General features: G+C 47.6%; 1 protein-coding gene across 1 annotated transcript in view; it reads right to left on the reverse strand.

The window, feature by feature from the left end:
* Positions 1-26,968, reverse strand: part of SERPINA10 (serpin family A member 10) — a 134,225-nt gene that overhangs the window by 26,222 nt on the left and 81,035 nt on the right. The gene's annotated exons all lie outside the window — the stretch shown is intronic.

Consider the following 26,968-nt stretch of genomic DNA (forward strand, 5'->3'; position numbering starts at 1 on the left):
ATCCGCCGGCGGTAAGAGCGCACATTTTCCCCATTGAGCCCAACGGGGAATGGGGCATTCCCGAATGGGCTCAATGGGGAATGGGGATTTACTTTACCGCCGAACTGGTGATCCGGCGCTATTAGCGCCGGGGAGTTTGGCGGTAGGGCTAATACCGCCGGCGGTATTACCGCCGGCGTTACCGCCCAAGTCGTGATGAGGCCCTAAGTCTCAAGAGGGGTGAGGGTGACTGAAAGACCTTAATGAGCACACAAAGCAAGGACACTTACAAATTACTCCAAACAGGTGTTATATTAAAAATATAGGCACATTTATTACAAGGTCTTTGTAACATCGACCATAGCAAAGAATCACAATAATACTAAAGTAAACCAACCATCACAATCAATACAATATATATACAAGACCGAGGGGTCTAAGGAGTTATGAGCACAGAATATGTAGACCACCTAGATGGGGAGGAAAACAGGCAGTGCAAGTAATCATTAGACCCAGTTCGACATCAGAAATACACCTAACTAGGAGGAAGTCCGAGCCCTACGGAGAGAGGTGCCTTATGCTCAAATGTACCTGCACGCGCTGGTGCCAATGGATAAAGTAGGGTCTCTTCAAGGGTCTCAGGCAGTTCAGGAAGGTAAATGAAGCGATGCAGAACAAGTCCCCACTACTCAAGCAAGGTCTCCACTTGTGGGCACAGGCAGGGTGAGAGTGCGGGGTAGAGTCGCTATTTCGCAACAGCGGTAGAAAAGAAACGGGCTCCTGCGCGAGGGGCTACCGGTTGGGGTATGGACTACTCACCGGTCCCCGACGCAGGCAAACCCAGACTTCTCCAGTTCAGTTCACGTTGCTGGCAGGCTCAGCTGCGATGATCAGGACGTCTCGACACCGTGTAGATTCTGTGTAGCAGGATGCAGGGTCGAGGGTGTCCCAAATGCAGCGGATGTGCACAGGTTGTTACCGCAGCAGGGCAACACGGCAACCACGGTTACTCTGGTCCAGGCGCACTTGTCTCACTTCAGACCTGGGAATGCCAAGTGTATTAAATTCGGTGTGAGGGTGCCCTGGACGCAGAGCAAGCAGTATACCAAGTTTCGAGGGCTTCCCCGAAACGGCGGCGGTGACAGAGAAAAGCATCCTGCGTAAGCTGGTCAGCCCACTGGTTGGCCCAGGGACACTTCCGAAGAGGCTTACTTGCAGGGTTTGATGAAGGTGCCGGGAATAGTTGATCCCACTATTCCAATGGGTCGAAGCGTCTACACAGACCGTCTAGGACGATCAGATGCAGAGGGGTCTCGCAGGACGACAGCGGCTCAGGGTGCCAAACCTTCAGCAGGTCACCAGCGGTTCCTCGATTCAGCTTCTTGTTGCAGGATACTTGGCTCCTTATCCCTTGTTCGGTGTGAACTCAGGAGATCGACATGGTAGTGGTGTTTTCAGCCTCCTCTTATCCAAAGTTCCCTTCGCGCCAAAACGGAGAGAACCCAATGGGAGATCTGCTCACAAACACTCACACCATACGTGGACCTATCACAGACCACAGTGGTCCTCGGCATTCAGGACACTCCAGACGCTCTGGCACCCAGGATGTGTTTTGGGAACAGACATCCCAGCCCACATCCTGGAGGTAGACACAAGGCATGCAGAAGCCTGAAAAAGCATTGGGTTTTGAGGGAAAGTGCATGACCAAATAAGGATGGACCCGGGTCGGCTTGAACTGGGGAAGGTGAAGGGGCAAGACGGTCAGAGGACAGGACAAAGAACCTCGTGGCATGGCCATTTTGGAGCCAGGCCACTCATTTGTGCCAAACGCGTTAAGTGCGGATAACATGGCGAAAAAGGGTTCAAAACACAAGATAAACGATAGCTGCCACCAGTCCTGTCTGTGACACACTTGCACAGTTCATAATAAGTCCAGCGAGAGTTTCTAGGGCCTTTGGAATGACTAGAGACACAAGAGCGCGGTAAAGTAAGTTACATTGCACACTTGTTTCATGTTGCACAAAAGCTGCAACATGAGGAAAGGACTAAGGGAAACAAAGTCTCCCAGTACTGACTGTCTTAAGGCCATGTCAGTTTCCCCATAAGAATTGAGCGAAAGCCCAGAGGAGTGCGGCGGAAGGCTGCGCTTCTCTGGCAAAGTCTAGATCAGGGTGTAAAACAGCAGCAAAAAGTTTGGGTGTTGCCACATGGAGGGGAAATTACATACAATTATGAAATCTTTCCTAACACCAGCAACCCCATAATGAGCCCCAGTGTATGAACTTCGTGGTTCAGTGGTGGAATAGCATTTGAGGGAGCTCTTATGTGGGGGCGGCCAACTGGCAGAGGGTGCAACGTTAGATAGTATGCAGATCAACTCAACTGCTATCACCAACCCAGGACTTTGTTCACCCTCGCGGCAAGCCCCATACCCCTCCATCCAAATCTTCAATGATGATGACCATTGTTGTTCTGCCCTCTGGTCTCAGGAAGCCGAGAAGACCAAACAATTTATTAGCAGAAGGATATAGTATAATTAATTTGGCATGGGAATGGTAATGGTGGGGGAGATAGTGCTATATTGCCATCTCAGCTTGTTCTTAGTCCTAAATACCTAGTAATCTGATCTTAAGGCTAGTTTAATAAATGGCCAGAAGCACACATGCCCAACTCACCTTGAGCCTTTGCTTGGTTTAAGGGTCTGCAACCTGCTGCTCTCAAAATTCTTTGGACTACGTCTCTCGTGATCCTGTGATGAATTGCCATCTGGCAAGGATGCAAAGCCCTGGCTTTTTTTTTTTTAGTACATAAAATGATGCGGATGATTCCTTCTCCAAACTGGTATTCTGCTAACCAGATCGCCCTCTGTCGTAACTCCATGCCAAAAGAATAGTGCACTTGTGCCCCTCTGCATCAGTGGCCTGATCCGCAGCACCCCTCTGCTCATGGTGCAGAGCAGACTCAAAGGTCACACGTTGCCCAAGTAACTGCCACAGTGACAGCAAAGTCACTGCAGCACAGGGGCAACATTTAAGTTATGCCTCCTATACCCAAACTACGATGATCATCAGTACCCCCATGCTGATGGCAGGGTAATCTCTAGGAATAAGCTATGGCTGAGTTTAGGCATAGTGCATGGCAATACTTATGATCATGGCCACCACATCCCAAATGATATGAGCAGGGATTGGTCCTCTAAAGCAGGCTAGTGTAGACCAGGTCTCGCCAGGGGCAATCCAAGAAAAACACAAAAGTAATCCAAAAGAGGAGCACACCATGCACGAAAAACCCAGCTTTATTAAACAGGCTGGGAGAACAAACAGCTCTGTGGACCTGAACTGTAATACATTCTCAACTCCAACCAGAAGGACTGCAATATTTATGCAAGGAAATCTCACATTAACATAACTTGTTAATCGTTACAATTTTGGGGATGTGTTAATACATAGTTGGTGTGTCGTCACAGGACCCCTATCGGTTTGTATACATTACATGTCCTGATTGGATAAAAACATTTCCTGAAACCTCACCCCCAACACAGTATACAGTCTTTTCACCTAAAGATTTCTCATCGAGAGCCTTTTCACCGAAACATTTTCATTGGTCCAGGAAGACCATCGAAGCGGGCAGGAGCCCCTCCCTGATGCCTGCCACCGTGCTTTCAGAGCACCAACAGGAGCCCAGCAGGTGAGCATGATGCTCTTGCCACATCTCATTATCTGAATTAGCCTGGACTTGCACCCCTGTCCCTCGCCCAGACCACCGGCTCACCTCCGCTTTATCCCACTGAGTCCGATGAAATCGGTCACACGCTGCATGCCGCTGCCTAAAATGGCCACTCCTTGTCGTTGTTGCCATGTTGTCTAGCAACAGCAACCTTCATCAACGAGGCATATCCGCAGGCTGGCGGAAGCCGGCGCCTTCCAGAGAAGCGCCGCAAAGAAAAGCGCCTGTTTAGCCCCTGTTTGCGCACTGTGGCGCTCGTGGGGCCAGCCCTCTTTCTCGGCCGCATCCAAAGAACGGCACTGCCGCGCAAAATTCATCCTGGGACTTACACCAATGATGCCGCCGGCCGGAAGATTTACATAGCGCTACGCGCCCTCAGGTACCTAGGCACTGCTGATCACGCATACGCATGGCGATCATATTTGGACAATAGAATGTACGCCCTATATTGCTGTGCTCAACCTGTCCTCTCCAGCTAACTATCATACGCCCATTGCCTCTCCTCTACTAGCATTACACAAATATTGCTAATTTACCACCCTGCCCACTCACCCGCGGTACTTCACTGAAAAATCTCTCGGAAATGTATTTTCATTGTTGACTTTTCCTACCCTGGTGTACCAGCATTTGGGTGCCTATGCATGCACAATAGATGCATTCCTATGCCTAGCATTCACCCGCATGCTTTAACAAATAGGCATTTAAGTTGTCTACAATTGCCCATGAACTACCAGCCAATGCTTAGCTACTACTGCCTGCATTAGCAAACTCGTATCTAGATCGCTTGCTTTAGCAAAGTTGCACTCAAGTTGTTCCTAGCTGTCCACTTGCTACCTGCCTACCTATGCTCACCTTGCTGCTGTTCTAGCAAATCCTTATCTAGGCTTGCCTTAGTACAGTTGCATCTAGGCTGCCTGTACCTATCCACCAACCCACCTATTCTTGCCTGTTCTAGCAAAATCGTATTTAGGTTTGCTTTAGTAAAGTTGTATTTAGGTTGCCTGTACCTATCCACCAACTCACCTATTCTTGCCTGTTCTAGCAAAATCGTATTTAGGTTTGCTTTAGTAAAGTTGCATTTAGGTTGCCTGTACCTATCCACCAACACACCTATTCTTGCCTGTTCTAGCAAAATCGTATTTAGGTCTGCTTTAGTAAAGTTGCATCTAGGTTGCCTGTACCTATCCACCAACACACCTATTCTTGCCTGTTTTAGTTAAGTTGCTTCTAGGCTAATGTGTAATGTGCATCCTACCCTCGAGGTCTTTATTATGTCATGTACATTCTGCCCTCCATGCCTGTATTGTATAACCTGCATAGGAATAACTAACTCACATACAGTATGTACCCTCTGCCCGTCCACGTATGCCTAGCAAGCATGCTACTCACCCTAATGATCACACTACACCCCTATAGCATAGAGCTTAACCACCACTACCAAAGCACCTACAGCTGTCATCTCACGATGAACCTCCTGCCCAACCACTCACGCACTCCTAAAAACACAACAGACACACTGATACCCAACCTCAGCCAGAGATTAGACACACTTAGAACCCGCACCCTCCCCACCCACCACCACGCCACCCCTACACACATACCACACAGAAACTGCAGACTTAGCTCACGCACCACCAGAGTGAACACACGCCACCTCCGTGACAATACCTCTATATGCCACAACACCAAGCAAACACATACCACACCTAGCAGCCACTCATACCTTCAACGTACCCAAATCAGATGCTCCTACCTCACCCACAAAGAACCTCTGCCCTACGATTTACAAGTGCGCCTTAATTAATGTACGATCACTCAATGCCCACGCCGTAGAAATTAATGACTTAATAACTACCCAAGACTTAGACATTCTCGCTATCACAGAGACCTGGCTTAACTAAGCTTCCGGCCCAGCCATCACATTAGCCCTACCACAAGGGTATGCCATCCTTAGACAAGATAGGATTGCCAAACCAGGAGGGGGTAGCCCTTATACACAAAGAAACTCTTTCCATCAGAACCTCTCCCCACCAAGAGGAAGGTAATGTTGACGTCCAATCAGTCAAACTAGCACTCTCACCAAATAGCACTATAAATATTCACACCATTTACCGTCCACTTGGCCCCACTACCAATTTCATAAGCCAAGTCAATCACCTCCTAGGTAACAATATTAAAAAATCCACTAAATTTCTACGTATAGGAGACCTTAACTTAGGATTCAACGACCCTAAGGACAAAACGGCTATCTCTCTAGCCAAAGACCTAGAAGACCTAGGCTTCTCTCAAAAGATCACATCGCCTACTCACGCAAAAGGACGCATCCTAGATTGGATTATAGACCATAGTTGTAACACAGCCATCATTGCAAATAATAGCCTCCCATGGACAGACCACAACCTTCTCCTATTTAACATCCCTGTCTCATTAAGCACTAAAGTGCCGACCGCAGCACCGGCCACCCTAGCCAGAAGTGCCAAAAAACTCACCGCAGAGAACATCAGTACACTCCTTAATCTGCCATGTCTAGCGCCCCCATTCTCCACAGATCCTAACATCCTCGCAGAAATATACAAAGATACCATCACAATGGCTGTCAACACCGTTGCCCCTTTGGAAAGCAAAAAAGAGAAAAAATCATTCCACTCCAATTCCTGATTCACAGAGGAACTCCAGAATCTGCGCAAAGACAAACACCAGGCCCTCAAAAACTGGCAGTGTAACCCCTGTGACGCCACAAAAGATAACTTCAAATCCATAGCAAAAAAATATAAAGACGCCATCTTCATTGCGAAATCTGAAGCCTACAACCACCGCATTTCCGCTGCCAACTCCTACTCTAAAGAACTTTTCAGCATCTTTAAAGAATTAACCGTACCACCCACCTGCCCTGATGAGATCATCAAAGACGAGGCCTGGTGCACAGGCATACAATCAGCCATGTTTGCACAAATAAACCTCCTCCAGAACAAGATATCCCAGCACTTCAATACTCTACCTAAGCAAAGCACACACACACAGACAAAACCATGTGTTAAAACAAGCAATACGCCCAAATTCGCCTTCTCCGAAATCTCGGAAGCCGAGGTCATTGACATCCTAAGACACCTCAAACCCTCACAATGTAAGGGTGATGTATGCCCCCCTAAAATCATAAAAGACTGCGCGAAACCTCTCGCCCCTCTTCTCACCGCATTCATCAATGCGTCTTTCAAAACGGGCATAGTCCCAGACGGCCTTAAAGAGGCCTGGGTGCGCCTCCTCTTAAAAAAACCAACGCTAGACCCTGCTAACCCCAACAACTACCGACCTATAACTACAGTTCCTTTCCTCCTGAAAATACTTGACAAAGCCGCCCACAAACAGATTCAACTTTACCTTGAATCGAACGCGATCCTAGATAAAAGACAATCTGGATTCCGCAAGGGACACGGAACTGAAACCGCCCTTCTAGACCTAAAAAACGAAATCACCAACATCCTGGAGAAAGGCAAACCTGCTCTCCTCCTTCTCCTCGACCTTTCAGCGGCGTTTGATCTGGTAGATCACACCACACTTACCAGTCACCTAACTCAGGCGGCTCACTTCTCTAAGGACGCAGCGTCCTGGATAACCTCATTCCTTGATGGCAGAGCTATGAAAGTGTTCTCTAACACTGCTCATGCAGCACCCTCCATCATCCACTGTGGGGTCTCTCAAGGCTCATGTACTGCCCCCACGCTCTATAATCTTTTTACCAAACCTCTCTTTGATAAACCAGACACACTAGGGATCACTTACACAAATTACACCGATGACACGCAGGTGCTCCTTCCCCTGACGGGCAATTATCATCAAGACGCCACTACATTACAGCAAATCTACTCCACCATACAAGCTTGGATGGCCACCAACGGCCTCTGCTTGAATGGGGACAAGACTGAAATTCTCATACTAGGCCAGAAATCCACACTCTCCAACCTCAACCCGCTGTACCTCAACTTCAACATAGATAACTGTATCAGCCAAGTTTCACCTTCAGTAAAAACACTGGGGGTTCACATAGACGCTATCTTATCCATGGACAAACAAGTCAGCGCCATAGTCTCCACCTCTGCACTGAGTACCAAACTCAAACTAGATTACTGTAATGCGCTCCTAGCCGGCACCTCCAATAAAAACCTATCTAGGCTCCAAACTACCCAAAACAACGCTCTCAGAGCAGCCCTCAGCATACCGAAAAGAGATCACATCACACAAGCCAGGAAGGCAGCTCACTGGCTCCCAGTCAAGGACTGTATCTCCTTCAAAATTCTCACCACCACACATGAATGCATCAACCTAGCAGCACCCTCCTACCTATCTGACACAGTATGTAGAACTCAATCCACTAGACCGATCAGAGCACAATACACTAATCAACTAACTATACCACGGATCAACAGATCAAAAGCAGGAGGTTTAGGCTTTCCCTTCCTCGCACCTAAGCTTTGGAACTCCCTGCCCACTGACATCAGAGTTGAAACATCTCTCTTCTCCTTCCGCAAAAAACTCAAAACCACCCTCTTCAACTAACATTGTATTGTCACCTCATTCTCCACTGCTGAATGCATGTATGTAACTTAATAAGAATATTGTCCTATGTAACACCTGCAGACATGAACTTCATGTAACTAAGTTTAAGCAACACTGTAACAAGCGCCACAATGCCTCCGGTCTGCTGTGCGCTCAATAAATACGAATAAATAAATAAATAAATGGAAAGATTTTTTCATAGAATAAATCTTTCACTGAATTGTTTTCTAATCTAAAATATATGTATGCATGTTTGGGTGGGGTAAAGGATTACATTTTGAAAACAGGGATTTAGGGGGACTGCCCAATAGAAAATTTAAAAAATTCGGTATACAGGTTTTCGCTGAATAGTGTTAATCTATATTAGGTGGAAAGAAAATTGGTGACAAAAATTTGATGAAAAAATCTGTAGGTGAAAATAATTCGGTGAAAAGACATGTAACCCCTCAATACCCCTTCATGATGTCATGACCCTTGAGCGTCCCTCCCCTTAATTACATCGCTAAGGTACTGGTTGATAAATTCCTCAATGCGGATTGGAACCCTTCGTTGGAGACAGCGCCAGCCACTACATCCTGCCGTATCTATCCAATGGAATTATGAGGGAACAGCAACAAGGTCAGGGGCCTTGCTACAGCCTCTGCAACGCCATATCCCAGTCCCTGAATTGATTCCCCACTTCCCTGGTTCCCCTGCACCTTTTCACTCGATGTATCCTCTCTTGCATCGTGCCTGCTCTAGAGAAAAGAAAATGTGCAGGAAACTGTGGGTGAAACCGAATTTCTTGTATTTAATTCTGTTTTACTGCTGTACTCGCTGCCTGGGCCCTTGGTACCCAGCCCAATGACCTTCAAAATATTGTGTGGGCCTGTACCTAGTGTTCGGCTGTGGTTCTCTTCCCATGAGAAACGTTTCCTTCTGAAACAATGAATTAGCTACTGTGGGCTTCTTGGTGAGCGGATCTAACATTTCTGCAAGTGTCAGCAGAATTTGACAAATAAATGGCTTCTTTCTACTCTGCCGAGGGCCTACTAAAATATAACCAAACTGTTGTTCAATAATATACCTAGCCCTTAAACTCAATGCACTTCTAAGCGATGCTAAAACAAACTATACAAATATTGCACTTTGCTGCACGTATACTTTTCATTGCAGCAGCTGTGCTTTCCTATACCTAATTACCTGCTAGTTAAAACTACATATACATTCTGTACTTTTACATGTGTCCTTTCATGCGCAGCACCCTACTCCCTAACGTGTGGCACACTAGGTGTAATATATTTATTTATTTATTTACATTTGTATAGCGCGATGCAGCCCAAAGGCATTGAGGCGCTTGTTACAAGAAGGTTTACGTAAGCAAAATTACAGAAGATGCAGTGGTTACCTAGTTACAGCATATTAGCAGGTTACACAGTACAGTTAGGTTGACCACGTTAGGTTACAGTATTGTACAGGGTAGCGCTAACTTGGGAGTTGACGAAGGCAGTTTAGACAAATAGCGTTGTTTTTATAGCTTTGCGGAACACTAAGTGGGAGTCATATGTAGGTGTGATATATGTGCGTTGTGCGTTATGACATCATCCATCATGCTGCTTTTGGCGTTACTGCATTACTCCTTTATCTTATAAGTGCGCCCCCCCCTTGTGAGCGTTGGATTTGCATATTCCCATTAGCTTTAGACCAATCACCTGTGCACTTGGGCACTTGAAAGAAGGAGTCTCACACCCCTTCAGCAGAATTCCCTCACCTCCTCAAGGATCCTTTAATGCGGAAGAGACGTTCTGAAGATTCTCACCTGGACTTCATTTGGGACAGTTGCACTGTCCAAAGCCCTCCACCAGAGGTGAAGAAGGAGCCATCCAAAACAGAAGGAACATCTGACCCCTGACCACTCCCAGGGAACATTGGGAGTGACCAGTGCTGTGTGCCAGGAGCAAACATTATGCAAAGGATCTTCTGCGACAGAAGAGCAGGCCTTGAACAGGAGCACCCGGACCTGACGTCCTTTGCAAAGGTCTCACAGCAACTGGAGGGCAAGACCAGTCGAAGCTCCCCAGTCTCCCTCACTCAACCGGCCGCTCTGTGTTTTCTGCATCTTGAACAATAGGGAAGACGCTGCTGCTGATGTCTGCGCTCCTACAACCAGTCGGACAACGGTACTGCATCTAAACCAGCTCAACACTGCATTGTGTCCTTGCGAGGTATGTCACCTGCTGGGCCTGAGGCGTCTGCTCAATGCCGGAACCTGAACTGAATCTCTGGAGGGTCACTCACCAACTCCAACCGGGGGTTACAATCAGGGCTCGGCCCAGTTAGCCCAAGAACCGCTGCCTCATTATTCCACATCGCCATACCCTCGATCATCACTTCAAAGACAGTTGCCCGCCGACTTGAAGTGCTGGAGCGTCACTCACCAACCTCTCAGAGCGGGCAAAGCCTGATTTAGCCTGGCCAACCGTGAAGCGTTTTTGGGACCGCCCCGAACTACATCACTTGAATCGCTGCCCTTAAACCACACGGAGCACCTGCATTCGACCCAACTCGACACCCGCTTGAGGCCAGGGCCTCCACGATCTACATGGCCGACTGAACCTGATCAGTTTGCATCAATGTTCGAACCCGGCCTGATGCATCAGCCCATCAAGAACTGAATCCAGGTACTGTGACACTGAACTGCCCCCACAGTCCACTTGAGTCCTAGAGACTGGTTAGGCCACAATTGCTCCTGTTTTTAACCCAATCTCCTTTTTATTTTGTAGTACGTTACCTCCCACCCCTGGAACTGCACTCAGATTGCTACTTTCTCCTGTCCGTTGCATCCCTTATGTTCTTTCCTTTGGTGTGGGTGTTGTGTAGTAATCCATATTCATTCTACTTGCAGATGGTGTGCTTTATTAAAGTGTTTATGTTTTTATAGAACCTTGATTGGACATTTCCTTTATTTTGGACTGTGGTACTGTGTTCTTTGGTTCTGTACTGGTTCACCTTCACACCCTTCTTAAGAGTATAGCCTTCCCTCAGCCCACGTTACCACAAAAGGCAAAGGAGGTATATCTCTTGATTGTCCCTGTTTTATCTATTTATTATTGCGTCATGTTTTGGTTAGTAGAAGTGTGGGGCTGAGTGAGCCAATTTACCCCTACCCATCCTTGTACTCCTGCAAGGCGGAATCCAATTCGTCACAGATCCTGCACCATTAACTATGCTGGATAGAACGGATGGTAGTTGTAGTCCATAATGTTGGGGGACCAGTCCATTCATGTTTCGGCTGAGGCCGCAAGATAGTCTTCCTACTACGGGGCATGCAGGGCCCTTTTCCTTCATCGCCATTGTTGGGGGCCCCAGTCTGGATCAACGGGTGGGCCCCTGTGAGTGTCGGGAGCACCTGACACGGACCATCCGTGCTGCGCTCCCGCAGCAAACTAAGGAGTGGGGAATCACCCCACTCTCACCGGAGCAACTGACCTGCCTGGGGGCACCCAGCACACAGCAGCCCCGTCTCTGGGGGCACCCAGGTCGCGGTTGCAGCATTCAGCCATGATCACATGGCTAGGCAACAGAGAGGGCCTACCCCACACGGTGCTGCACCAGCAGTTTGCACCCAAAGAACGACACTGGAGTCAGCTTCACATCAACTGACAAGCCGGAAACCGACCAAGACAACAACACTGGGAGATACCATGTCTCCCAAAAGGGGTGACATGCAACACATAACATCTGACGAACCAAAGTTTGCAGCACCCTAGGCTGACCAAATGGTGAAAGTCACACTCACTGTCCTGTGAATCAAGAATTGGGCACCCGACTACCTGTGTGCGACAAGAAAATAGAATGGTGAGAGAGCAGTACTTGAGTTTCACTGGCCATCCACACCACCAGCACCAACCCCTGTGCCCCACACACACATTCTTGACTGCACACTCACATGGCCCAAAAACCCATCCCTCACCTGGCCACCACACATGTTGGGGCGCACTTACCTGTAGCGGGTCCACGGCACATACACCTGACCGGATTCCACTGATGGCCGACATAGAAATGGAAGAGGAGCTCTGGCCTGCAAGTCCCGCACCAGTCATGTGACCCCTGTCTCCCGCAGTACACGTGACATCATATTACTCCCAAACTTGGAATGCTGAAATAACGTGTGTCAGACATATTAAAAACGTTCCCATGATACTTATAGTCTAACGGGTGCGGCTCTGTTTCGCATCTCCAGCAGTATATTCCTTGCAGGACGTATCTATGGAGATGGGAGGATGGCTTTGGCCTTTCTCTCAATTGGTAGCGATGATGCGCTCTTTCTGTTTCTTCTGCTCTGGGAGGGCTTGGTGTTATGGTATACAGTGGAGGAGTCTGTTCTCTCGTCAGCTGAGACGAAGGATCTTCTGCCCTCGGCTCTGCTGTCTCTGCCTGCGCAGGTGTACTATGGCCTGTCTCTGGGTGTTCAGTTTGTTCTTGCCACATATTTTCAGGAGCCTTCTGGAAATTAGACACATTCCTGGTCACCACTTCGGTTCCTCTGGTAGCTGTAATCATGCTGTGGTAGTGTCATCTTCTTTTGGGGTGCTCTGTCCTTTACCAGTGCTGTGATCACTGCTTCTGAACTCGTAGATCGTACATACTTGACTTCTGGATAGCAAATGAATTTGTCTACTACGACTAAGAGATATCCTTCTCCAGCGATAGTACAGAAGTCATACTTTCTGACTCCCATCTTGTGTTGCTTCGTGGGGCGCTGATGATCGGTTCTGGTGCTGCCAACCTACTTGTGGACTGACATGCCGCGCATGATTCGACCAGGCTCATCACGCATTGTTGCATGCGTGGCATCCACATTCTGGCATTGGTGTCCGCTATGTGCTACAGTGATACCCCGTTGGAATTGAAGATATAGCAAAACAAACTGAGCTCTTCTTTGCAAAACTCACCCTTGTCTGCGTTCAGCGTAAGTCCAGCTTCCTCTAGCCGTTGTAGCACTGCAGCGAGTCGCTCATGGTGTTTGCTAGTGTTAGTCCCATAAATGATAATGTTGTCACTTATATTTGTTTTTCCTTCTAGGCCATTCAGGACTTTGCAGATCTCATTTTGGAACACTTCGGCCGCCGCGGATATTCCAAAATGTAGGCGATTGTACCTCCTTAGGCCGAGATGAGAGGAGAATGCAGTGATATATCTCGACTACCTCGCAATCTGTAGCTGGTGGTATCCCGACCGGAGGTCTAATTTGCCGAATAGCTTAGCCCCAGTCAGGTCGACGATCAGCTCGTCAATGGTTGGTGTGACGTGTCGCTCTCTCCCAATTGCTGCGTTCGGGAGCCTCATATCTATGCAAATCCTCACGGTGTTGGGTTGTTTTGGTTTTTGCGCTACTACCATAGCCGAAACCCATGGGGTCGGCGCTGATATTTTCTCAATGATGCCGGCTTTCTCTAATTTCTCCAACTCCTTCTCAACTGCTTCCCTCATATGAAAGGTGACTCAGCAGTGTCGCACTGCTTTTGGCTCAATCGTTTGATCGATATGCAGCTTGATGGTCCTGCCTCTGAGGCATCCAATGCCTTGGAATACTCGATGATGCTTTTTGAGAAGGTGTTCAATCTCTGTTGGCTGTATGCTGAAGGTGAAATGGATCAGGTGCAGTTTCTCAGCTGTTCGACAGCTCAGTAGCATCTCTAACCCTGCATCTACTATGTCGATTCTCATTCGGCATGTGGTGTTGTCGTATGATAGGTTCGATCAGAAAAAACCTTGTACTGGCAGTGGTTTCTTGCAGACATATGCAAATAATTGCACTCTTCTGTCTTGGAGTGGTGGCCTAGGGTTGAGCTTGTTGAATGTGCGTTGGCATTTTGTTTACGGTTGCTCCCTTGTCAATGTCTACTTTCATAGGGTCTCCATCTGCCATGACTGTGCAGGAGGGATGTTTCCTTTGTTTCTTAGTCTTACCATGTTTTGTTTTGCGTGGTTTAACTGTGGATATCATATGCACCCGGTGTTTTTTCTTGACGGATCTCTTCCTCTCCTTTCCGCGCCTGTCAGGTGAGACACTCTTTTCACTGTCTTTGCTCTTGCTGCTGCTGGGTGATCTATGTGAGCTGTCAACTGCTCTTGCTCTGCCTCTTCCTCTTGGTTGGCGCAAAGGTCCTTGTTGAGTGGAACCGCTTCGCTGGTCGTGTTGTTGCCGGTCTACGTCCCTCGGGCTGGGGGTCTGTAGGCATACAGCGGCGAAATGGTTTAGACGGTTGCACTTGCAGCATGTTACACCCAATGCTGGGCATGGTTCTTCTCGATGCCATGGGCCGCCGCAGCTCTTGCATGTGTCGTTTCGCTCCCGTGGGCGGATGCGTTCTGAGTAGTTTGAGCGTTTCTCTTCTTGTTCTCGGTTAGCTTGTTGTCTCTTTATGGGTGCGACTTCCTCGTTTTTCTAGGGGTTGTCTAGAGGTAGACACTGGATAGCCACTTTTATCACCGCCACTTGGTCGTCTGTGCATTCTCAAAGTCGACCCACTTCGAGGATGCTAGTTAGCGGGATGTTCTTCTCAGAGAGCATGGCTCTCCCCAGCTTCTCAGACGTCAAACCATTTATGACTTGGAGGCGGATTGCAAATTCTTCATTTGGAAACTCACACCCCACCACCATTTCTGTCAATCTAGCGTGGAAGTTGTCAAAGGTCTCTTTTTCGCGTTGCCTGGCCATGCAGAAGTGGAACCTCTCATAATCGGGTTTAAGATCTGGTTTGAATTTTCTGGTTAGTGATAGCTTGGCTGTGTCGTAGTCATCAGCGGCACTGTTGTTAGGGAGTGTGTTACTGCCCCGATGTTGAGTAGGAGGAATGTGTGCTTTTTTCTGTCCTCAGTGACCTGCAATTTGATCTGCTGCAACCAAATGCCCCAGAGGATTGCAGCTCCTGTGGCATATGGGTCAAATGCTCCCATGAGTGTGGTTTGTAAGGGGTCTTGCCGATCAGGCTTGAGGATGTTGCTTCTCCTGTCTGAGGGACTAGCTCCTACCCTTGCTGGGCTTGTATTTGTGCTGGACAAGGTGGTGGCAGTGATGTGTGTTCACTCTATGTCACTGGAATAAAGTCTGAGCCATGAGCGCAGACGTGTTGCATGGGGAGTCTGTTGGCAGTGGACCTTGATTTAGTGAAAGCAATTTGGCTTGTAACGCTCAATTTTGAGTGTTCTGATGCTGAAAATCGAGTGTGGTCTGGGCCAGAATGAGCCTTGCTTTCCGCTGCGTGGACGCGCGTATGAGCAGAACGTTCGAGTGTTGGTGGAAAGTTCCGAAAAGTCTTTGATTTAATTGCGTGCGTGGTCCAGGTCGAAATTAGCTTTCCTTTCCGGTCGCGTTGTTACGCGTATGAATGTAAACGTTTGTTTGTTTGTGGAACGTTCTGAAAGCTTCAGCGCTTACCGGAACGTTGGAAATCTTGTCTGATGAGGAAGAAGGAATCTTGTAGATTGGCTCTGCTGGTCCGCTGCATACGGCTTGAGCGTAGAGATTCTGAGACTGCGTCAGCGCTCTGCACGCGTGGCAGAGAGTTATCCTCATCGCCAGTGTTCTACTCTCCTTCGCCCCGGCCTCTGATAATGGGGGAGGCCCAGAAAGACAAACACAGGCCCGCACGGGCTCTTAACCTGGAGCGCAGCAATAACACACAACACGCTGGTATAGTGCATAAATCCGGACTGGAGTTGTACACGCAGTTCCAGTGATTCCTTTATTGTTCAAGTCCCGACCCAGTCACGTGACCCCGGTCTCCCGCAGTACATGTGACATCACACTAGGCACTGAAGGGAACTTAAGGAAATGTTCCTAATCTAACTACTTAGGTCTTACATTTGTCTCTCAAATGTAATAAGAAAATTACTAAGAATTTAATATGATGTGAATATGATCATTGTTACTATGCTTGTGCTATTAAACTATTACATTGAATATTGTTAAAAGCAGTACAGTATATTTCTCTCCAATTAAATATGTTTCCTCTACAGCCATACAATTGAACTTCAGAACATTAGTAGGATGGGCACCGTGAGTATATACAGTATTCTAGCAATACTGTTACGATAGGCCAAAACTAAAACCAAGTTTACTTATGGAATTCGGTGTTACTGGTTTACCTTTGTCAGCTGATATAAGCATGTGAGGTGAAGATAATAGAGAGATGAGATTTGAGGACGGATACACAGCCTGTGTGTGTTTGGTTATTTACCCACCCATTAACTGCCCACGGCCACGCTAGTCCCGAGGTCATTCCCACCCTCTGCCTGCCCCACCACACCCAAAACACATCCCACAGACATCTCCATGTCTAACGCTGTGCTTTCTGGGCAGCCTTCACAAAGGTAATAGCTTAATTGCAGCAATAAAAAAAAAACAGATACGCCAGTTCCCAGTGTAATACAACTGTCTTAACCAAGTGTGCCTTCAGCAGTTGAGTTATAAGCAGTATGGGTGTCCTTGCATCTGTTACTTACATTGAATTCCTGTTAAAACAATCCTCGTCAAAGGCAATAGTTGTGGCTTTTGAAAAGGCCTTAGACAGGAGTTTGAAAGGTGCTGTTATGATATGCCCAGGTACTAGCACTATTTGTCAGCTGTTGCCATTGTATGCCAGGTAATACCATTAGGGCAGTGCCTGGAAAATGTGATTCCTATGACCACACAAAAGCTAAACCAGTTTGCTTGGCAAATGCTTGTTTAAAGCTGTTTTGGACTAGCTGTGTCGGTCAAGAGGGCTGCTTGTGCGCTATATAAATGCGCTACAAAAATGTAATAAATAACTAAATAAATAAGAGATATGATATGGCATTTGTAACGCGCCTATAAACAAGTGTTTCAAGGCGCGACGAGGCAGGGGGAACAAAGGGAGACAGACAACGATCCTACTAGACCAGGTGTTATTCAGATCGCGCAAGTGCAAGGCTAGGGGGACTGGGAAAGGTGCAAGGGGAAGGGGAGAGGGGAAAGTGCAGTACATGGTTAGTAGAATACAAGATAAATAATAGGGCCAGCTGGTGGCAAGTGCAAGGTAAGTGCCGGGAGAAGGGGCTGTAGGATACAGAGACAGTCCCGTAGTGCAGGGAAGAGTGGCTGGGCCAGGACATGAGATCGGTGAGTGGCCCAGTTGCAGATTCAGTGCAGGTTCAGTGATTTTAGCAGGGGAGAGAGGGAGAGAAAGCGGAGGCAAAGAGGAAGGTTTTGAGGTGCTTCCGGAACCGGAGATGGTTCTCCTCAAGTTTCAGGGAGGCAGGAAGGCTGTTCCAGAGGGAGGCCCCTGCTGCGGAGAGAGATCTACCCCCAGCTTGTTGCTTGGAGAAGCGGCCTGACCCTGAGGTAGTTGCAGGTGGATGAGCGAAGAGCTCGAGAAGGAAGATATTTAGGAAGAGAGAGTTGAAGGTATTTTGGCCCAAGGCCCCAGAAGGCCTTGTGGACAATGCAGAGGGTTTTGAACTTAATCCTCGCAGCCACTGGGAGCCAGTGTAGAGATTTCAGTCCTGGAGAGATACAGTCCCTGGGCTTGAGGCCAAGGACAAGTCTCGCAGTCCTGTTCTGGATGAAGGGCAGAGAGTAGAGGCAGGAAGATTTAGATAGAGGCTGTTAGAGTAGTCCAGCTTTGAGAGAACCAGGGCTCTGGAGACAGTGAGCTTCTGGGGGAAGGAGAAGAAAGGAAGGATACCTATGAGGAGGTGTAGCTGGTAGTGTGACTTCTTATAGAGGTCAGATATGTGAGGGGAAACAGATACTTTTGGGAAACAGATGTGGGAGTCTGCCCTTTACAGATCTGGGATCGCACTGGCACCCATCGGACAGTGCATGTTATTGGGTCACGCCTATCATTTGGGGTGTCTTTTCTTCTGCTTGATACTTAACAGGGCCTGCATTTCCTCAGAGGTGGGCATTGGTTCCAGCAGTCGAAGCAACTAATTAAAAGTGCGCACTTTTTATTACCAAAGTGGCATCAATAGAGGCACTGGATAGGATGCTGTGAAAATACAAACTGAATCGATACTTAAGACCAAATAAAAACGGCAGCGGCCGCTAGCCAATCAAATGTACATTGGTAAGGGTGCAGAGGAACCTTGAAAAGGGGGAATGAAAAATGCCATAATAATTGCATGTGTTTATATTTTGGGGCGTGTTGTTTTAATAAGGCAACTAACGGTCACACATCACATGACTGCAAACGTATTTTTTATTTTCTAAGCTACATAGGGGGCAAGTTGCAGTCGGGTTTCATTATAGCGCATTCAAGCCATACAAATGGGGAAAGAGCGCTATATAAATAACCAAATAAAATACAATAACAGACTTAACTGTGCATTGCCTTCTTATAACCTGAAATGTACTTTTTCAGAAAAACCTGGGGTGTGCCTCAACATTGATGAATTAAAAAAAGGACCGTGCTTCTTTACCCATTTGAACATGCTCTACGTTCGTTTAACTTTTTAGAGAGTAAGGATCTTCATTTTTAATTTTACCTTAATGTCTAAAGCGCCTTATGATCAGAACACCTTGCACAGCAAGAGTGGACCCTGAACCGAAGTCTTCTCCATACACTGAAAGCGTAGTGCTTTCCTGAAGTATAATGGGTTATTTATAACACGCCTAATTACCCAGAGGTTTCTACGCCCCGACCCGGGGATCGAACCTGTGTTGCTCCGCATCGTCATGTTTCCAAGGCGAGCGCGGTGCGCCTGAGCTATCCCCCAAGATGATGCTAGTTTTTTTTTTTTTTTTTTTTTTTAATCATACAGTGGTTCACGCAGCCCTTCTCTAGCTCATCTTTGGCGATGTGGTTGGGCAGACGAGGTGGCTGTTCTAAACAATGGCTCTTCTGTCTTGCTGAAAATCCGAGTGTACGTTTCCCAACAACATGGAAGAAACAGGCGTGATTTTCCTTGATTACACGACTACAAAAGCAGCTCGCTTTCCAAATATAGACAATTCCCCACGTAACACCCCTATCGAACTTATTTTGTTTTAGACCAATACATTAGAAATTCCCATTTTCTACAATGGAAAAAAAACACCATGTTAAAGGTCTACATTTTAGATAAAACCCGAAGTATAATGTAGATTTAAAATGTAAATTCTTACCGATCTGGACTCCCTTCGGTTACTTGCTGGGTCTCCTAACTGGTCAACGGCGTAAGGCTAATGTCCACCATTCAAGCGCTTTGGTAAATATTGGCTATTCCAAAGATTCTCGTGCGCACCTCCATCCGGCGGTTATTAATTAACGGGGTGGGTACACACGCTCGCGGATGGGCCCACTCAGGGCAAACAGACTCTATCAAATATTTCTACACCGCGTTTCACAACCTGCTCCCATGTCCAGGCTGTGCACAGCAGCTTCACCTGTGACGTCTGTTTGACCAGGAGAATGAGAAACAGTCCCCTCCCTCCGACTGTGTCCCAAAAGGCCAGGGGGCTGCAGTCTGCAGCGCTCCAGATGTTTTGAACTACGACTCCCATGATCCCTCAACATTCACTGTGCTGGCTAGGAACGATGGGAGATGTAGTCCCGAATTGGCTGCTGAAATAGACTTAGCCAGATGTTGCTTCCCCTACATCCACAAATTAATGTATCCCTAAACAACGTTGTACATTCACAGGTGTTCAATGTGAGTGATTTTCTGCCTATTAAAACGTGTGAAACCCTGTCTCTTCAGCCAGTGAACCACGCAAAAGTTCCCCTTCCTAATACTGCCTGACAAGATGAACGCTTTGTGGCTTGTGCTGCAACCAGCGCCTTGACGCCGGTATCAGGTTATAGTATCCCCATAAATAATGTCGCCATACATATGGTCGCCGGGAAACGGCATAGGGTTTGATAATAAATAAATAATAAAATGGCACTCGCAGAGACTCTCTGTTCATGTTGGACGCCATAACTCGGTTCCCAAGAAAATGTGCGGTCGCTGTGATATGAAGCATTTGCAATGGGGGTGAGCCAGATTCGCGTGGCGGTGTCTTGCTGCGGGGTTTAAAGATCGGTGGCATGACGCGGGTGGGGGGCAAAGGGGTAGCAGAGTCGGCAGGAGGCTGCGGGGGATCAACATCTAATCAGAGAGGGGTTGTGAATATTTCCTGAAAAGGGATTCTTAGGGGCATCAGAAGGTCTTCTCAATGAATGATGTTAATAGGATCATTTCAAGGCGACCTTGCATTCCTATGCTATAAAACAACAATGAATACTTTTGCTACCCAGCAGCACCTTCACGGAGCTAGGTTCAGTCTCTACTTGCTTGCAGAGCTGCTGTGTATAGTCAGCGAGCTTTACTGTTTGTGGGGGGAGCTTCTGCTGGGCCTACTGTGTTATGTGCTTGTTTGTGTGTGAGTGAGAAATGTGCACTGCTTCCTCAATGTGTGTTTGTGGATTGCCCTGTCTTTGTCTCCCTTGTGAAAAATCATTGTGTAAAATGGAAATATGCACTTCTGATGACTGTGCAGCAACCTGATACAGAATTAAAGTGTGTGTTGTTGTTTCCTTTGCCGTGCCTGTTCTGCGCATGAGGGAATCCTCCATTCCTGTGACCTATGCTACGCAGTGCCTCTTCGGGGTGGAGCATGCAGCGCTTTCTAATAGATTCCTTCCTACCATGGATTCCTCATCTATGATATACCTATCCCAGCGCAGCTGTTCTCCGGATACGGGCACGGCGTTGCTTTGGCTCCTCCCGATGCCTGTACGTGCCTTGTTCCGGACATGATGTTGGGGCCAGTATACATAGCTGCCTCGTGCCGTGTGACCTCAGTTCCTTTTTCCCACGCAATCTGCATGCAAATTGGGAACGCGCTCGTCAATCATCTATTTTTCTAAACAATGCCATGCCTGCTCTGTTGAATGCCTCGGGCTCCAAGCAATTTGCAGAGTGTGGCCTGCAGATGTCGGTCTCGGTTCTACACCGGATTTGCCTACAATGCTTGGGTGAGGACAATGAAAGCTTGGTTTGCGGGTCCTGCGAGTCCATGCACCTGAAGGCCACCCGGGAAAGGACATATCTTCACATCCGTCCACAAGGCGAAGGGTGAGGTTCTGCGGTCTTGGTCGAGGCTGCACAGTGTGGAACGACGCTCCGAAGAACAAGCAACTCCGCGCATGATAAAGGAAAAGAAGAAGCATCCATAGAGTTCCTGCTCCCTCAGTGAGTCCTTACACTGACATTCATCATCCTCTTTGAAGAAGAAGAAGAGCCATCGCTCCAGGGAGTCCCGTGAGCGAACAGGTCATGTACCGTTTCCAAGTCAATCCTCGAAGCAGTAGGAATGGGAGACCTTCCGCCTGAAGATGTTCGACATCTTCACCAAGGCGCCAGCAGCTCCGGCCTCATTGCCTGTTGCGCAGGTGATGGGCCCATCAGCTTCGGCTTTGATGCCACAGGTTCCCACTGTGTCTGTTGCGACTGGCAGGGTGCCCTCTGGGGACAACTCCTGCATCTCTAAGTGCTCGGGCCTGGACCAGACAGAGACAGAGGTCTCTCGCCACTAACAGGCCCTGCCTTGTGGAGAAGCAACCTTAGTGCCGGCACCGGCACCCTCTGCGACGTTGTCAGCGCTGACCAGTGTTGTGGAAGCCGCAGCTCTGCAGGAATACGTCCCGCTCCCAAGGGATATGTTTTTGTCTAAGATATACGACATCTTTGGCAAGGAGGGAAACCAGGTCTCATTTGGACTGGATCCTATGGGTTCTACAGATATGAGAGTGTTCCTGAAACATTTCTACGGGGAAGGCGTGGACATGCTGGGCTTGGGTAAGTACTTGCAGGCTGCCAGTGACCTCAACACCTCCCCACTGATGGACATTCTGCCAGCTCCCTCCCCAGGAAAGCCTCAAGGTCACTTCCAGGGCTTCATGGCTAAGGTGGCCAGTACTCTGGGGCTATCTGCTCTGTCCAGGTCTAAGGTTCAGTACAAACTTTGTGATATTCTGGATAATGCCCTCAGGAAAGAGACACTCATGCCCTTCAGCGTGGCACTGGAGGCTCCCATTTTGGAGGTGTGGGGAAGCCTGCCTCTGTTCCGGCAGTGGACCGGGATCTGTTGAGGAAGCACCGCCCGCTCAGTCGAACCCAGCTTTTCTTTCCTCCCATGCATTGACTGAAAGCTTGGTGGTTCAGGCAGCGATTGCTAGCCTGAAGACTTCTACCTTCTACCGGACAGGGAGATTAAGAGGTTTGACGCATCAAGCAAGAAGGTGTTTGCAACTCGCAGTCTTGGTGAAGTTCTCCTTCAGCCTTTGGACAGCAGTGGCCAATGTGGCTGAGTGCCTATGGGAGGGAGAGGTGAAGAACGGTTTCCTGTCCTTGGTCCCTGATGGTAAGGAGGCAGCATGCCAGATCCCTGCCGGTCCTATCCTCCTGAAAATGTCCACCAGCTTCTGTCAAAAAGTGCGATCAAGCTGGCTCTGCACTCAGAACGACGGAAGAGGTGGTACTGCACCTATATTCTGGTTCTGAAGAAGGATTGAGGCTTGTGCTCATTCTGGATCTGCGGTTGCTAAACTTATTCCTATGCAAGGACATGTGGTTGCTCTAGCACATATTTTACAAGCCCTCGATCTGCAGGACTAGTTGGTTTCCCTGAACATTCAGGGTATCTACTTCCATGTGCCGATTCATCAAAAGAACAGGAAGTACCTAAGGTTCATAGTGGGTCAACATCATTACCATATCAAGGTCCTACCGTTCAGGCTTTCCTTTGCCCCGAAGGTTTTCATAAATTGCTTCAGTGGCTTCTAAGTTGCCAATGGTTGCGTTTCAGGTCCATATGTCGGGTCCTTTTACAGGTCTCGAAACCAGGTCACTCAGAATCTTGCATGGTGGGCCGTGCAAGAAAATGTGCTCATCGACCTTGGCCCCACGTGATGATTGAGATGGACGCAATTCTGACTGGTTGGACCGAATGGTGAGCGGACTGTGGTTTCCCGCAGAGTCTCAGGAACACATCAACTTGCTGGTGCTGAGAGCGATTAGGCTGGCCCTGGTCGCTTTCCTCCACCCTGTGAATGGCAAGACAGTGCTGGTCCTGAAAGACAACAAAGTAGCCATGCACCACAACATGGTGTGGGGTCTTTGCCTCTGTGCAGGAAAACAATGCAACTGGGGTTCTGGGCAATGGAGAACGGTGTCTCTCTGATGGAGGCCTAGCTGGCCAGACAATAATGTCACAGCTGATGCTTTGAGCAGATTTGTTCAGCCTCCCACAAGTTGGAACTCTGTCAGGAAGTTCTGGAGGAGATCTCCTTTTGGGGAACTCCTCAAGTGGACCTCTTTGCTTCCAGTTCCAACAGGAAGTGTGAGTTGTTCAAATCCAGGAAATTTCCTCGTCAGGGAGCTCTGGGGACGCACTGACGGCCGGGTGGACTTTCAACCTGCTTTATGTGTTCCTACCAATCCCTACCATTCCACTGGTTCCCAGGGGTTATAGGTTATAGTATCGACTCAAAAGGGTCGAATGACAAAAGGGTCGAGTCAATTCGACTGAAAAAAAGGATCAAAATGTTATTTTCTTTTTATTTTTTTGGGGGGGTCCCCCCCCAAAGCCCTTGTTTTTGGTGTAAAAACACCTTTTTTAAGCTAAACTAGAGCAAAAAAATATATATACATTGACATTTTTTTTTATCGATCCTTTTGTTTTCGGTTGAATTCACTCTCACCTTTGGCATTCGATCCTTTTGTTTTCAAAACTTTAACTGGACACTGTTCCCAGGTGGTTGTGCATATTTGGAACCACGATGATGCTGATCGCTCTGGACTTGGCCTGGAGAGCATAATAGCCGGAGTTGCTGAACATGGCCATCTGCCCTCCCTGGTATCTTCCGAGGAGAGTCGACTTGCTCTCCCAGTCGGAGTGGTGGGTCCTCCACCCGTACCTCAGTAGCCTGAACCTTCATGCCTGGCTTCTGAGAGGCTGAGGCACAGGTCCCGCTACAAAATCCATTTATGCTTGCAGGTGGCGTACATTTTCAGTTTGGTGCCAGGAGTGGGACCTGGATCCTTTATCCTGTCCTCTGTCCCCTGTATTGGGTTTTCTGCTTTCCTTGGCCCACGCCGGTCTGCAGATTGGCACTGTAAAGGGTTACCGTGATGCTATTTCAGTTTTCAAGAGGTCCCTGGAACTGGGCTTGCTCTTCTTATTCCCCACTGTTATGCATTACTTGTGGGGTTTGGGTAACCAGTTTCCTCCCTTCCAGTTTGTGATTCCAGCGTAGGATTCAAATTTAGCTTTAACGTTTCTTATGGGGGCTCCGTTTCAACCCCTTCATTCCTGTTCTATTAGGTTACTCAACCTTATGGTGATTTTCTTGGTTGTCAACACTTCTGCGAGATGGATGAGTGAGCATCAGACTTTGTCTGTTTTACCTCCCTAATTGTTTTTTTCCAAAGAGAATTTGACATGCAGAGTGAGGCCTTCCTTTTTGCCGAAGGTGGTATCGGATTTCCATCTGTCTCATAAGATCCACCTTCCTGTGTTTTTTATCCTCCCCCTCACCCTTCCAAGGAAGAGGAATGATTCCATTGCTGGATCCAGTATGGGCCCTTACATTCTATGCCCCTCGTACTAGGGAGGCTTGGAAGAATTACCAGCTTTTTGTTGGTTACGCTGGTGCACATGCTGCTAGGGCTATGGCCGTGTGGTCATTCTCTGCATCTCAGTAGTTTACAATCTTGCTGGCAAGGATATGCCTAGGGATCACAGAGATCATTCTATCAGAGGAGCGGCTGCCACCTCTGCCCTGCAGAAGGGACTACCAATCCTGGATATTTGCCAGGTGGCAATGTGGGTGTCTTTGCACACATGGGCTAAGCATTACTGTTCAGCTTCCCTCACAGGCCAGGATGCCCATTTTGGCAGGGCAGTCCTCCAGAGTTTTTTGGTTTAGGTGCTTCCATTGCTTCGTCCGTCCCTCTCTCCCTCCAGATTACATACTGCTTTGTGAATCTATCATAGATGAGGAATCTGTGCAAGGAAGGAACCCATTAGAAGAACAAATTACTTACCTCTAAGTTCTTTCGGATGGATGCTCCTCCCATGGATTCCTCATCACCCTTCCTACTGGCCCCTCTGTGTGGAGAGCTAGTGCACCATTGCTTCTACTGTCATCTGCTTCAGAGTGCTAGGGAAAACAGTGGAACTGAGGCCACGGGGCGTGGCATGGCTGTATATACTGGCCCCGAAGTCATGTTGGGCACTGGCCATGTAGATGCGTAGAGTGGAGCCGACGCAGAGCCACCCTGCTCCCACTGGCAGCGGAAATGTTTCCGGAGAACAGCTATGTTGGGATGGGGATATCATAGAGGAGAAATCCGTTGGAGGAGCATCCATCAGAAAGAACGTTACCGAGAAGTACATAGTTTGTTTGTCTCCATTCAGTATCACAGTGCTCTGATAGAACCACTAACAAAGTGGATAGTTCCAAAAAAAGACGTATCCTTTAGAATATAATCTAAAACAATCAAACGGGAGAGTTTACATTGACCAATTCTACCAGGATCAGTGAATCTTAGGGCAGTTCTGTAAAAGTATTTTGTTTGTCTTACCTATCCTAGTCAGATATAAGGCCGGGATTAATTACAATTTGTAGTTACTACAATAGCACATGTTTGAGCCCTGTGAACAGCCAACACCCCTATTATACTGTATTGTAGTTATTTATAGTTAACAATAAACATTATAACACTTAATTATGGATATACTCGAATATGCTTATCATTAAGCTGTATCCTTAATTGAAAAATGGTATAGACTTGAATCCATTTGTAAGAGGTTCCCCATTTTGAAACAGACTACCAACAGCTTTAGTTACTGGGCCATTGAAAAAGAAATGTGATAGCATACCATGAATGATGTTAATTAACCACTGTTAAGCTCTCAAGCCAGAACTTGAAGTTGGAGAACCTTTGGAAAAAAATCAATTCGAAGTACCATAAAGTATTACATTTCTCAAGGATATCCCCTATTGCACTCATCTGAGATGCACCCCACCATTCATTATATCATCTACCTTCTTGTCTAATTGTCAAGATAGCAATCATAAATTACTGTACCACAAAAATATTGGGCCAAACCTACATACTTTATGTGGAAGAAATGTTCTGCATTGCTGTGCCTGTTGACATTATTATCACAGTCATATTATCCTTTGATGCCAGGTGCTGCCAGCCTTTACTTGTATAGAAGGGAAATAGCATGTACGGGTCATAGAAACTCAGGATGTCAAATGTTATGCCTTGTCTACACAATGTTAGGATTGTATGAGAGTCAGTTGATGAGGAAGATAAAACAATGACCCTGTGATAGATGGTGTTAGAAGTGGGATTAATGGAGGCCTGCCATCTTATCTGGATGGAACTCTCCAAGTAAAAAAGTTAGACCAATTGCTCACCTGCTCTTTCAAACTACTACAGGCACAGCCAGTTTTGATCTCTTCAGAGGTCTAGCTAGTGCCAACAAGGCACAGAATATCAATGGTGAGGCTAAGTCAGGGCTCTCCCTCAGATATAGTATTGATGTAAGGGCTGGTGAAATAGATGGTGACTACATTTCGAGGTTAATATTTTACTATTTAATTATAGAAACCAAATGTTATCATGCAGAAAGGGGACTCTATTACATAGGTCATATAAGAACATGCATGTCCAGGTTTGATGTTGGAAACACAAGGTCTCCAGCCCAACACAGCATAGGGAA

Source organism: Ambystoma mexicanum, chromosome 14 (genome assembly GCF_040938575.1).
Source record: "Ambystoma mexicanum isolate Mex_15411 chromosome 14, UKY_AmexF1_1, whole genome shotgun sequence".
Classification (NCBI taxonomy): Eukaryota; Metazoa; Chordata; class Amphibia; order Caudata; family Ambystomatidae; genus Ambystoma; species Ambystoma mexicanum.